A 12,544-nucleotide genomic window follows, 5' to 3' on the forward strand; every position below is an offset into this window, starting at 1 on the left:
TGTAGCCCTGGACAAACACACCTCATTCAACTTGTCAGGGACTTGATGATTAGTTGACAAGTAGAATCCGGTGTGCTTGTCTGGGGCCGCGATGAAAACGTTGGGGCTACTCAAGCACCGGACTTGGGAAACACTGCTTTATGATATCGGGCTATTCGATTACCATGATTGATTACAAGGATCTCTGGAAACTACTGTGGGGCTGGATTTCTATACTCTAAAGTTGCTTCCTCTCCTCCTACTCCATTCCTTCATCTGCAGATATGGTAGGAACATTACAGGGAGCAGTGGAAACTACTGCCACCCACTACGGCCCTGGGACAATTATGGGGTTTCTCTCATCATGTCACATTAGAACAGTGGAATCTGATTCATTAGATTCACTTGATTTAGTTTCAAAGTGAATTTAACGCTAATCAAGTCAGTTGTGACACTAAATGACATTGACAGGTGTCTGTGCTGCTTTTTTATGATCATTTTAGCGACGAAGATGTCCTGTTGTTCCAGTTTCACCGTTGCTTCATGCTCAGTCTCTGTTTGACTTTAATTAATAGGGCCCGGTTTGGAAGTGGAATTATTTGACACTCTTCGATAACATAGTATCAAGTCATTTTAATGAAGCTCCACTGATACAATGCAGTTGTTCATTAAAATGTATGCCATGTCATATATATATATATATATATATATATATATAACTCGTTTTTCAACCACTCCACAAATTTCTTGTTAACAAACTATAGTTTTGGCAAGTCGGTTAGGACATCTACTTTGTGCATGACACAAGTCATGCTTCCAGCAATTGTTTACAGACAGATTATTTCACTTATAATTCACTCTAATCACAATTCCAATGGGTCATAAGTTTACATACACTGAGTTGACTTGGAAAATTCCAGAAAACAATGTCATGGCTTCAGAAGCTTCTGATAGGCTAATTGACATAATTTGAGTCAATTGGGGGTGTACCTGTGGATATATTTTAAGGCCTATGTTCAAACTCAGTGCCTCTTTGCTTGACATCATGGGAAAATGAAAAAAAATTGTAGACCTCCAGAAGTCTGGTTCATCCTTGGGAGCAATTTCCAAATGCCTGAAGGTACCACGTTCATCTGTACAAACAATAGTACACAAATATAAACACCATGGGACCACGCAGCCGTCATACCGCTCAGGAAGGAGAAGCGTTCTGTCTCCTAGAGATGAACGTACTTTGGTGCGAAAAGTGCAAATCAATCGCAGAACAACAGCAAAGGCCCTTGTGAAGATGCTGGAGGAAACGGGTACAAAACAGTATCTATATCCACAGTAAAACGAGTCCTATATCAACATAACCTGAAAGGCTGCTCAACCAGGAAGAATCCATTTCTCCAAAACCGCTATATAAAAGCCAGACTACGGTTTGCAACTGCACATAGGGACAAAGATTGTGCTTTTTGAAGAAATGCCCTCTGGTCTGATGAAACAAAAATAGAACTGTTTGGCCATAATGACCATCATTATGTTTGGAGGAAAAAGGGGCAGGCTTGCAAGCCGAATAACACCATCCCAACCATAAAGCACGGGAGTGTAGGTGTTCCTTTTGTTCATGTGGGAAAGGGCAGTGTGGAGTGCGATTGAGATTGCATCATCTGTGGATCTGTTGGGGCGGTATGCGAATTGGAGAGGGTCTAGGGTATCCTGAGGGTGCTGTTGATCTGAGTCATGACCAGCCTTTGAAAGCACTTCATGGCTACCAACATGAGTGCTACGGGGCGGTAGTCATTTAGGCAGGTGACCTTCGCTTCCTTGGGCACAGGCACTATGGTGGTCTGCTTGAAACATGTAGGTATTACAGACTTGGTCAGGGAGAGGTTGAAAATATCAGTGTTGCTTGCCTTGAAGCGAGCATAAAATACATCTAGCTCTTCTTGTAGGCTCGCGTCTCTGGGCAGCTCACGTCTAGGTTTCCGTTTGTAGGCCCTAATATTTTTCAGATGCTAGATGCGGATGTTGTCTGTAATCCATGGCTTCTGGTTGGGATATTTACGCCCGGTCACTGTGGTTACGACGTTGTCGATGCACTTATTGATGAAGCCGGTGACTGAGGTGGTAAACTCCTCAATGCCATTGTATGATTCCCGGAACATATTCCAATCTGTGCTAGCAAAACAGTCCTGTAGCGTAGCATCCACATCATCTGACCACTTCCGTATTGAGCGAGTCACTGATACTTCCTGCTTTAGTTTTTGCTTATAAGCAGATTTGCAGATGGTCAGATATGCGAAATGGAGGGCTTTGTATGCATCTCTGTGTGTGGAGTAAAGGTGGCCTTGAGGTTTTTTTCCTTTGGTTGCACATGTGACATACTGGTAAATATTTTGTAAAACTGATTTAAGTTTGCTTGCATTAAAGTCCCCGTTCACTAGGAGAGACGCTTCTGGATGAGCATTTTCTTGTTCGCTTATGGCCTTTTTGAGTTGGTTGAGTGCGTTATTAGTGCCAGCATCAGTCTGTGGTTGTAAATAGATGGCTATGAATAATATAGATGAAAACTCTCTTGGTACATAGTGTGGTCTTCAGCTTATCATAAGGTACTCTACCTCAGGCGGGCAATACTGTACCTTGAGGCTTTTTAAATATTAGGCATCGCTCACCAGCTATTATTAACAAATAGACACACACCCCCACCCCTCGTCTTACCAGACGTATCTTGTCTGTTCTGCCGGTGCATGTAATATCCCGCCAGCTATATTATCCGTGTTGTCATTCAGCCACGACTCGGTGAAACACAAGATATTACAGTTTTTAGTTTCCCGTTGGTAGGATAATCTTAATTGTAACGTATACATTTTATTTTCCAATGATTGCACGTTAGTCAGTAAAACGGATGGTAGTGGGAGTTTACTCACTCGCGTACGGTTTCTCAGAAGGCAGCCCGACCTGCGCTCCATTTTCCTCCGTCTTTTCTTCACGCAAATGACGGGGATTTGGCCCTGTTCCCGGGAAAGTAGTATATCCTTCTCGTCGGACTTGTTAAAGGAAAAAGGTTCTTCCAGTTCGAGGTGAGTCATCACTGTTCTGATGTCCAGAAGTAGTTTTTGGTCATAAGAGATGGCACCATGAACATTATTCACAAAATAAGTAAAACAATAAGTTAAAAACAATGCAAAAAAAAAAAAAAAGAACAAATTAGCACAGTTGGTTAGGAGCATGTAAAATGTTAGCTATCCTCTTCGGCGCCATTTTACCACGACACAACTGATTGACTCAAATACATTAAGAAGGAAAGAAATTCCACAAATGAACTTTTAACAAGACACACCTGTTAATTGAAATGCATTCCAGGTGTCTACCTCATGAAGCTGGTTGAGAGAATGCCAAGAGTGTGCAAAGGGTGGCTACTTTGAAGAATCTCAAATATATTTTGATTTAACAGTCTTTTGGTTACTACGTGATTCAGCTCCCCTAAACCCCTCCCATCTATCTCTGAACAGCATCCAGTTTTGATTTCTATTTGCCATATATTTTTCAACTGTGCTGTGATGTTTCACAAAAGTTCTGAACCTTTCTATTCTCATAGATTCTACAGATTGTAAATTAAAGATTTAAAGACAATTTTTGCTAAGAGTATTATTATATTATTGATCGATTGACTATGAATTTTCAAATCACCCAGCAGTGCTATTTGCAGAGTTTGCTCCAGGTAAGTGTTGCAATTCTTCAGCCATTCCTGAAACTGTGACCAAAAACAAGCTACATATGGGCAGTACCAAAACAAATTATCTAATGATTCTGTCTCTTCGCAGCAAAATCTGCAGAGCTGGGATGGTTGTACCCCCCATTTATATAACATTCTATTGGTTGCAAGGATTTTGTATTATAATTTTATTGAAAAATCAAGTATAGTCACTATTAGTTTTATGAATTATACTCAATGGTAACCTGATTTAACACGTCATTTCGCTGACTGATCTGTTGTCCTCTGTCCTGTCCAGGGTTTGCTGACGTCGGGCGTGTAGTTTGAGGCCCTGCCTGCTGCCCTGTCTCTCCCTACGGAGTCTGGGCTCTACCCCGTCACCCTGGTGGGGGTCCCACGCACCGCAGGCAACATCAACGTCAACGGTGAGTCTAGCACAACTTTACCCTTACAAATGAACACTGCTTACACAGGAAAGAGTATCATTAAAATGGAGATGGCTTCCTCCCTGACAACTTACTTTTACCAAATACAAAGATTGGTTATTAATAGGCGTTCTTTTGATTAAATTATCAGTCATTTTGGGACAAATCATGTGCAGATTTTTCACTAAAATGAAAAAACATTGATGTGTGCCGTGTCGACCGGCAGACAGACCCCATGTTCTCTGCCTCCATTCTTAAACAGGTTAAACGAGGACAAAGAGACATGTCAGTTCATCTCAGCTTTGTTAACCTCAGTAGCTTGTGATATTAGGGTAGCTTTAATTCCTATGATCTACATAGTCATTGAGTCTTAATCTTGCACCACAGTAATTGCCTGTAATTTTGTCCCCATGGTTAAGACAAGTGACTTGATGGGGTGGGGGTTAATTGTGTGTGTGGGGTTAATAGAGGAGGGTCTCAGGTTGTGTTGTAAACCTTTCTGATGTCACAGCAGGAGCCCCAACTATAGACTCACAGCTCTGTTTGTCCCATTTATATTACATGAATAGGTGAGACTGTTTTCAACAGAGGATGATTGGGTAGAAATCCTTTATAAGTCTGTTCTCAATGTCACCCTTCGTAGAATGGAGACAAGTTATTGCAGTGCTTGTTAGTCCTTGGTTTTTTAGGGCACTGACTTTTACCTCTCCTTTTCCCTACTGTCTGTAGGCTACCACACGTCAGTGTTTGGTGTGACCAGTGACTGTCTCCTGGACGGTCTACCCAGTGTGAGGACCAGTGGCTGTGTGGTGGAGGTCATTCCATCACTACCCCGTCTCCAGCTCAGCACCTCTCTACCATGGTGAGACACCCTCCTCCCTAACTCCTTACTCACTTTGCTCAGTCAGAGCCACTTTAAAATGAGTGACTGGGAGTGGGGTTTCTGGACCAAAAACACAACAAGCTCCCAACCGCATCTTGATACTTTTAGTTGGTGATAATTCACAGCCGCGGTCCCTAGACAGGCCGTTCTCTTCACGAGCTCTTTTCTGCAAGACAGTCGTCCTACCTTTAAATGACCCACTGATACCTAAGAGGAACAGCTATGGAACCTGCTGGGACCTCTGTAATGACTAAGAACTTAAGTCATCGTTTATACCTTGATGATTACAGGTTCTGTATCTTAGTAGTGAGAGAATGTTGGATAGATAGATATGCTTTCTCTTCAGCCTCGTCGCTTGCTGCTGGACCATAACATTACAAAAGACATCATTCAGAATAGGACCTTGCCGTGCTCATCCCAATCGTACTCTTTAGCTGTAATCTATCTCTCTCTCTCTCCATCCTCTTCCTTTTGTACCTCCTTCTTTCACTTCTGGTTCCCCTACCCAATAGCCAGGGCCGTGAATATGTGTGTTTCTTTATTTGTGTGTGTGAGTGCTTGCGCTCACACTCAAGATAGCATCATGCAAGTGTGTGTGTGTGTGTGTGTGTAGATTTGCATGCAGTGCAGTGGCCAACATCAAGACTCAAAGTCTCAGACCCCCTGTGGAGCAGTGTGTCTAGACACACTGCTCCACAGTAATGAGTGACTTCTCATTACTGCTGATCACTTATTAACCATCATTTATTCACATGACTTTCATCAAATATTTTGGCTGCTGTGTATATTATTACATTTGTTTTATTTGACTATCATTTATTCCAAATCATCTCTACAGAGCTGCTGCCAATACCGTCTGACAAAATCACCGTTTGGTAGTTCTTCAAAGTAAATAAGGCTTTAATGACCGCTGAATACCAACTATGATCATGTATTTTCAGGTAGAGATATCTCACGAAGCAACTGCTCTCTCTCCCTCTGCATCACATGTCTTCTGTCTCTTCTCTTTCTCTTTCCCACACTAACCTAATGTAGCAGGCTTGAAAGAAACACAAACTGGACAAGTAGGCGCGCAATAGATTATGGTCATTGTAGTTTCCACGTTTTCTGCTCAAAACTATTTAGAATATTGTACTGTTGGAAACTACAACTCCCTACTACATCGCATAGTTCTGGCTTAATCCAAATATCTCTAGAGAAACTGTGCATTGAGCTCACCAAAAAAACTGATTTAAATGGAATTTAAATAATTGAAACGATGTCGGGCAATTAGTTGTTTAGAAAATGAAAATGAACCAACATTTCGGTTAATCGCTCAGCGCTGTCTGAAGACATGTCTTAACCCTTACCCTCCTGTATTCCCCCTCCAGGTCAGCCCACCCCCTCCAGCCCTCTAAAGAGGAGTTGTCCAGCAGTCTGTCTGTCCAGCTCTTTAATGGAGAGACCCAGCAGCTGACCATCACTCTGGAGAACATTGGCTCTGAAGACCTGGAGACACTGGAGGTCACCTCCAAGACCTGCAATACTAAAGGTCAGGGTTCAGACACACACACACACACACACACACACACACACACACACACACACACACACACACACACACACACACACACACACACACACACACACACACACACACACACACACACACACACACACACACACACACACACACACACACACACACACACACACACACACACACACACACACACACACACACACACACACACACACACACACACACAATAAAAATTAGCAGTAAACATTACACATACACATACAGAAGTTTCAAAACAAAGACATTACACATGTCATATTATATATACAGTGGGGCAAAAAAGTATTTAGTCAGCCACCAATTGTGCAAGTTCTCCCACTTAAAAAGACGTAAAAAGACGAGAGAGGCCTGTAATTTTCATCATAGGTACACTTCAACTATGACAGACAAAATGAAAAAAAAAAATCCAGAAAATTACATTGTAGGATTTTTAATGAATGAATTTGCAAATTATGGTGGAAAATAAGTATTTGGTCACCTACAAACAAGCAAGATTTCTGGCTCTCACAGACCTGTAACTTATTATTTAAGAGGCTCCTCTGTCCTCCACTCGTTACCTGTATTAATGGCACCTGTTTGAACTTGTTATCAGTATAAAAGACAGCTGTCCACAACCTCAAACAGTCACACTCCAAACTCCACTATGGCCAAGACCAAAGAGCTGTCAAAGGACACCAGAAACAAAATTGTAGACCTGCACCAGGCTGGGAAGACTGAATCTGCAATAGGTAAGCAGCTTGGTTTGAAGAAATCAAATGTGGGAGCAATTATTAGGAAATGGAAGACAAATACAAGACCACTGATAATCTCCCTCGATCTGGGGCTCCACGCAAGATCTCACCCCGTGGGGTCAAAATGATCACAAGAACGGTGAGCAAAAATCCCAGAACCACACGGGGGGACCTAGTGAATGACCTGCAGAGAGCTGGGACCAAAGTAACAAAGCCTACCATCAGTAACACACTACGCCGCCAGGGACTCAGTGCCAGATGTGTCCCCCTGCTTAAGCCAGTACATGTCCAGGCCCGTCGGAAGTTTGCTAGAGAGCATTTGATGATCCAGAAGAAGATTGGGAGAATGTTATATGGTCAGATGAAACCAAAATAGAACTTTTTGTTAAAAACTTAACTCGTCGTGTTTGGAGGACAAAGAATGCTGAGTTCCATCCAAAGAACACCATACCTACTGTGAAGCATGGGGGTGGAAACATCATGCTTTGGGGCTGTTTTTCTGCAAAGAGACCAGGACGACTAATCCGTGAAAAGGAAAGAATGAATGGGGCCATGTATCGTGAGATTTTGAGTGAAAACCTCCTTCCATCAGCAAGGGCATTGAAGATGAAACGTGGCTGGGTCTTTCAGCATGATAATGATACCAAACACACCGCCCGGGCAACGAAGGCTAAGAAGCATTTCAAGGTCCTGGAGTGGCCTAGCCAGTCTCCAGATCTCAACCGCATAGAAAATCTTTGGAGGGAGTTGAAAGTCTGTGTTGCCCAGCAACAGCCTCAAAACATCACAGCTCTTGAGATCTACATGGAGGAATGGGCCAAAATACCAGCAACAGTGTGTGAAAACCTTGTGAAGACTTACAGAAAACGTTTGACCTCTGTCATTGCCAACAAAGGGTATATAACAAAGTATTGAGATAAACTTTTGTTATTGACTCTCTCTCTTGAGAGCCATGTCTGCCTACGGTGGTCTTTCTCAATAGCAAGGCTATGCTCACTGAGTCTGTACATAGTCAAAGCTTTCCTTAATTTTGGGTCAGTCACAGTGGTCAGGTATTCTGCCGCTGTGTACTCTCTGTGTAGGGCCAAATAGCATTCTAGTTTGCTCTGTTTTTTTGTTAATTCTTTCCAATGTGTTAAGTAATTATCTTTTTGTTTTCTCATGATTTGGTTGGGTCTAATTGTGCTGTTGTCCTGGGGCTCTGTAGGGTGTGTTTGTGTTTGTGAACAGAGCCCCAGGACCAGCTTGCTTAGGGGACTCTTCTCCAGGTTCATCTCTCTGTAGGTGATGGCTTGGTTATGGAAGGTTTGTGAATCGCTTCCTTTTAGGTGGTTGTAGAATTTAACGGCTCTTTTCTGGATTTTGATAATTAGCGGGTATCGGCCTAATTCTGCTCTGCATGCATTATTTGGTGTTTTACGTTGTACACGGAGGATATTTTTGCAGAATTCTGCGTGCAGAGTCTCAATTTGGTGTTTGTCCCATTTTGTGAAGTCTTGGTTGGTGAGCGGACCCCAGACCTCACAACCATAAAGGGCAATGGGCTCCATGACTGATTCAAGTATTTTTAGCCAAATCCTAATTGGTATGTTGAAATGTATGTTTCTTTTGATGGCATAGAATGCCCTTCTTGCCTTGTCTCTCAGATCGTTCACAGCTTTGTGGAAGTTACCTGTGGCGCTGATGTTTAGGCCAAGGTATGTATAGTTTTTTGTGTGCTCTAGGGCAACAGTGTCTAGATGGAATTTGTATTTGTGGTCCTGGTGACTGGACCTTTTTTGGAACACCATTATTTTGGTCTTACTGAGATTTACTGTCAGGGCCCAGGTCTGACAGAATCTGTGCATAAGATCTAGGTGCTGCTGTAGGCCCTCCTTGGTTGGTGACAGAAGCACCAGATCATCAGCAAACAGCAGACATTTGACTTCGGATTCTAGCAGGGGGAGGCCGGGTGCTGCAGACTTTTCTAGTGCCCGCGCCAATTCGTTGATATATATGTTGAAGAGGGTGGGGCTTAAGCTGCATCCCTGTCTAACCCCACGACCCTGTGTGAAGAAATGTACTCTCTGTGTAGGGCCAAATAGCATTCTAGTTTGCTCAGTTGTTTTGTTAATTCTTTCCAATGTGTCAAGTAATTATCTTGTAGTTTTCTCATGATTTGCTTGGGTCTAATTGTGCTGCAGTCCTGGGGCTCTGTGGGGTATTTTTGTGTTTGTGAACAGAGCCCCTGGACCAGCTTGCTTAGGGGACTCTTCTCCAGGTTCATCTCTCTGTAGGTGATGGCTTTGTTATGGACGGTTTGGGAATCGCTTCCTTTTAGGTGTCACGTGGAGCAGAACAGGTGAACCCAAGAGTAGACTGAGACTGGGATGAGGTAACCAAGATATTCATTGAAACACGGGGGGGATTGAGTGCAGGCCAGGGGAAGCTTGGGCGGGTTGCCGGAAACCAGGTTCGGAGGCTGAGGCTGGAGGGAGAGGTGTTGGAACAGGGTAAGCAGTTCCGGAGGAGAAAACAAGGGAGCGTAGAGTAGGGATTCCAGGACAGAGAAACAGGACTGGCAAGAAGTTGGACTGGAGACAGGTACCAGAGTCATAGCGGGCAGAACTGTAGCGGAGAGGACAGAGGAGCAGGACTGACAAGAAGTTGGACTGGAGACAGGGACCAGAGTCATAGCGGGCAGAACTGTAGTGGAGAGGACAGAGGAGCAGGACTGACAAGAAGTTGGACTGGAGACAGGGACCAGAGTCAGAGCGGGCAGAACTGTAGTGGAGAGGACAGAGGAGCAGGACTGACAAGAAGTTGGACTGGAGACAGGGACCAGAGTCAGAGCGGGCAGAACTGTAGTGGAGAGGACAGAGGAGCAGGACTGACAAGAAGTTGGACTGGAGACAGGGACCAGAGTCAGAGCGGGCAGAACTGTAGTGGAGAGGACAGAGGAGCAGGACTGACAAGAAGTTGGACTGGAGACAGGGACCAGAGTCAGAGCGGGCAGAACTGTAGTGGAGAGGACAGAGGAGCAGGACTGACAAGAAGTTGGACTGGAGACAGGGACCAGAGTCAGAGCGGGCAGAACTGTAGTGGAGAGGACAGAGGAGCAGGACTGACAAGAAGTTGGACTGGAGACAGGGACCAGAGTCAGAGCGGGCAGAACTGTAGTGGAGAGGACAGAGGAGCAGGACTGAAAAGAAGTTGGACTGGAGACAGGGACCAGAGTCAGAGCGGGCAGAACTGTAGTGGAGAGGACAGAGGAGCAGGACTGAAAAGAAGTTGGACTGGAGACAGGGACCAGAGTCAAAGCGGGCAGAACTGTAGCGGAGAGGAAAACGGCGTCAGGCAAGGGAAAACGGGCACAACAGGAACAAACAGCTAGAAACATGGACTGACTGGGCAGAGATTACGTTCTGGATGTGGCAGCACTGAGTATATGTAGAGGTCTTGATTATGGAATAGGTTGCAGCTGGTGTGGATCTGCTCTGAATCCAGCACACCTGTCTCCACCCACACACACACACACACAGATCGAGGGAGAGAGCACTGGGGGAGTTGCAGCAGGTGAAAGAGACTGTGGATGAACACTAAAGGGCGTGGCAGGAGCAGATGTGACATTAGGTGGTTGTAGAATTTAATGGCTCTTTTCTAGAGTTTGATAATTAGCAGGTATCTTTTGTCAGATCCTAATTGGTATGTCAAATGTTATGTTCCTTTTGATGGCAAGGAATGCCCTTCTTGCCTTGTCTCTCAGCTCGTTCACAGCTTTGTGTTAGTTACCAGTGGCGCTGATGTTTAGGCCAAGGTATGTATAGTTTTTTGTGTGCTCTAGGGCGACTGGACCTTTTTTGGAACACCATTATTTTGATCTTACTGATATTTAGTGTCAGGGCCCAGGTCTGGCAGAATCTGTGCAGAACATCTAGGTGCTGCTGTAGGCCCTCCTTGGTTGGGGACAGAAGCACCAGACCATCAGCAAACAGTAGACATTTTATTTGACCTTTATTTAACTAGGCAAGTCTGTTAATAACAACAGTAGACATTTGACTTCAGATTCTAGTAGGGTGAGCCCGGGTGCTGCAGACTTTTCTAGTGCCCTCACCAATTCGTTAATTTGTACATTTGAAGTCGGAAGTTCACATTCACCTTAGCCAAGTACATTTAAACTCAGATTTTCACAATTCCTGACATTTAATCCTAGTAAAGAATTCCCTGTCTTGGGTCAGTTAGGATCAACACTTTATTTTAAGAATGTGAAATGTCAGAATAATAGTGGAAAGAATGATTTATTTCAGCTTTTATTTCTTTCATCACATCCCCAGTGGGTCAGAAGTTTACATACACTCAATTAGTATTTGGTAGCATTGCCTTTAAATTGTTTAACTTGGGTCAAATGTTTCAGGGAGCCTTTCACAAGCTTCCCACAATAAGTTGGGTGAATTTTGGCCCATTCCTCCTGACAGAGCTGGTGTAACTGCACACACTTTTTCAGTTCTGCCCACAAATGTTCTATAGGATTGAGGTCAGGGCTTTGTGATGGCCACTCCAATACCTTGACTTTGTTCTCCAAAAAGTACAATCTTTGTCTCCATGTGCAGTTGCAAACCGTAGTCTGGCTTTTTATGGCGGTTTTGGAGCAGTGGCTTCTTCCTTGCTGAGCGGCCTTTCAGGTTATGTCGATATAGGACTTGTTTTACTGTGGATATAGATACTTTTGTAACGGTTTCCTCCAGCATCATCACAAGGTCCTTTGCTGTTGTTCTGGGATTGATTTGCGCTTTTCGCACCAAAGTACGTTCATCTCTAGGAGACAGAACGTGTCTCCTTCCTGAGCGGTATGATGGCTGCGTGGTCCCTTGGTGTTTATGCTTGCGTACTATTGGTTGTACAGATGAACGTGGTACCTTCAGGCATTTGGAAATTGCTCCCAAGGATGAACCAGACTTGTGGTGGTCTACAATTTTGCTTTCTGAGGTCTTGGCTGATTTCTTTTGATTTTCCCATGTTGTCAAGCAAAGAGGCACTGAGTTTGAAGGTATGCCTTGAAATACATCCCCAGGTACACCTCTAATTGACTCAAATGATGTCAATTAGCCTATCAGACGCTTCTAAAGCCATGACATCATGTTCTGGAATTTTCCAAGCTGTTGAAAGGCACAGTCAATTTAGTGTATGTAAACTTCTGACCCACTGGAATTGTAATACAGTGAAATAATCTATCTGTAAACAATTGTTGGAAGAATGACTTGTGTCATGCACAAAGTAGATGTCCTA

The 12,544-nt window shown here is 43.8% G+C and overlaps 1 pseudogene; it reads left to right on the forward strand.

Annotated features, from left to right (window-relative positions):
- Positions 1-12,544, forward strand: part of LOC118377046 (trafficking protein particle complex subunit 9-like) — a 459,082-nt pseudogene that overhangs the window by 128,824 nt on the left and 317,714 nt on the right.

Source organism: Oncorhynchus keta, chromosome 19 (genome assembly GCF_023373465.1).
Source record: "Oncorhynchus keta strain PuntledgeMale-10-30-2019 chromosome 19, Oket_V2, whole genome shotgun sequence".
Taxonomy (NCBI): domain Eukaryota; kingdom Metazoa; phylum Chordata; class Actinopteri; order Salmoniformes; family Salmonidae; genus Oncorhynchus; species Oncorhynchus keta.